We start from the raw sequence: 2,118 nt of genomic DNA, 5'->3' as shown, positions 1-2,118 counted from the left end.
GCTCTCATTTTACTACCTACTGAGGGAGAAAGAGTGAGGAGGTTTATTGAGGGACTCACTCACCCTATTAGGCTTCAGATGGCCAAGGAGGCCGGAAGTGAGATTTCCTTTTAGGTGGTTGCTAATGTCGCGAGGAGGATCGAGATGGTTCTTGCATAGGAGAGAGGGCAGAGGTCTGATAAGAGGCCTCGTCAGTTCGGTGGTTTCAGTGGTGCCTTGTCTGGAGGCAGGAGTAATTTTGGTAGAGGTAATCCTCCCAGATCATTTCATTCAGCACTTTAGGCATCTCCCGGTGCTTCAGGGAGTCACGGTCCTATTATGCCTTACTCTGGGCAGCCATCATTTAGTGAACATTCAGTTCCTATCAGTGCACCACCACTCCAGAGTCACTACAACGGTTATCCGGCCCGTTTGGGTCAACTTCAGCTTCAGCAGCCACGACATCAGGATGGGTGTTATGAGTGTGGGAACATTGGTCACATCAGGAGGTATTGCCCTAGGTTGTCGAGTAATAGATCTCGGCAGGAATCCCGTGCCATCATACCGGCATCGGTTGCTTCACCGCCTGCTCAGCCAGCTAGAGGTAGGGTTCAGGCAGCTAGAGGTGGAGGTCAGGCCATTAGAGGTGGAGGTCAGGCCATTAGAGGTGGAGGCCAACCAGTTAGAGGCCGTCCCAGATATGCAGTTAAAAGTGGTGGGGCCCAACCCTGATTTTATGCTTTTCCAGCTAGGACCGAGCCCGAGTCATCCGATGTTTTGATCATAGGTATTATTCCAGTTTTCCATAGAGATGCTTTAGTTCTATTTGATCCAGGATCTACTTATTCCTATGTGTCCTCCTATTTTGCTTCGTATTTGGTTGTGCCTCGTGATTCTCTGAGTGCTTCTATGTGTGTATCTACACTAGTGGGAGACTCTGTTGTAGTAGACCATGTCTATTATTCGTGTGTCATTACTATTGGTAGTCTTGAGACTAGTGTGGATCTTCTACTTCTTGATATGGTAGATTTTGATGTCATCTTGGGTATGGATTGGCTGTCACCTTATCATGCTATATTGGATTGTCATGCCAAGACGGTGACCCTAGCCATGCCGGAGTTACCTCGGTTAGAGTGGAAAGGAACTCCTGGTCATTCTACAAGCAGGGTTATTTCTTATATGAAGGCTCGACGTATGGTCGAGAAAGGGTGTCTAGCCTATTTGGCTTATATTCGCGATCCCCGTGCGGATGTTCCTTCTATGGACTCAGTACCAGTTGTACGTAAATTTCCAGATGTATTCCCTGCAGATTTACCAGGGATGCCACCCGACAGAGATATTGATTTCTGTATTGATTTAGCTCCCGACACTCAGCCCATTTCTATCCCACCATACCGTATGGCCCCGCTAGAGTTGAAATAATTGAAGGAGTAGTTACAAAACTTGCTTGATCAGGGATTCATTAGACCTAGTGTCTCGCCCTGGGGTACACCAATATTATTTGTAAAGAAGAAAGATGGTTCAATGCGAATGTGTATAGATTATCGACAGTTGAACAAGGCTACTCTCAAGAACAAGTATCCACTGCCAAGAATTAATGACTTATTTGATCAGCTTCAGAGTGCCAAGGTGTTTTCAAAGATTGACTTGAGGTATGGTTACCATCAGTTGAAGATTAGGGCATCTGATGTCTCTAAGACAGCTTTTCGGACTCGGTATGGGCATTACGAATTCCTAGTGATGTCATTTGGGTTGACAAATACCCCATCAACATTTATGGATTTGATGAATCGGGTGTTCAAGCCCTATTTAGATTCTTTTATGGTTGTATTCATTGATGATATCTTGATTTACTCCAGCAGTCGAGATGAGCATGAACAACATCTTCGGAGTGTGCTTCAGACTTTGAAGAATAATCAGTTATATGCTAAATTTTCAAAATGCGAGTTTTGGTTAAACTCAATTGCCTTTTTGGGGCATGTTGTATCGGCAGAAGGCATAAAGGTGGATCCTAAGAAGATTGAGGCTGTTCAGAATTGGCCTAGACCTACTTCAGTTACAGAGATTCAGAGTTTCCTAGGTTTGGCCGGTTATTATCGTCGGTTCGTGGGGGGGTTTTCATCTATAGCAAGACCATTG

Source organism: Nicotiana tomentosiformis, chromosome 6, assembly GCF_000390325.3.
Source record: "Nicotiana tomentosiformis chromosome 6, ASM39032v3, whole genome shotgun sequence".
NCBI lineage: Eukaryota > Viridiplantae > Streptophyta > Magnoliopsida > Solanales > Solanaceae > Nicotiana > Nicotiana tomentosiformis.
This window is presented reverse-complemented; position numbering follows the sequence as displayed.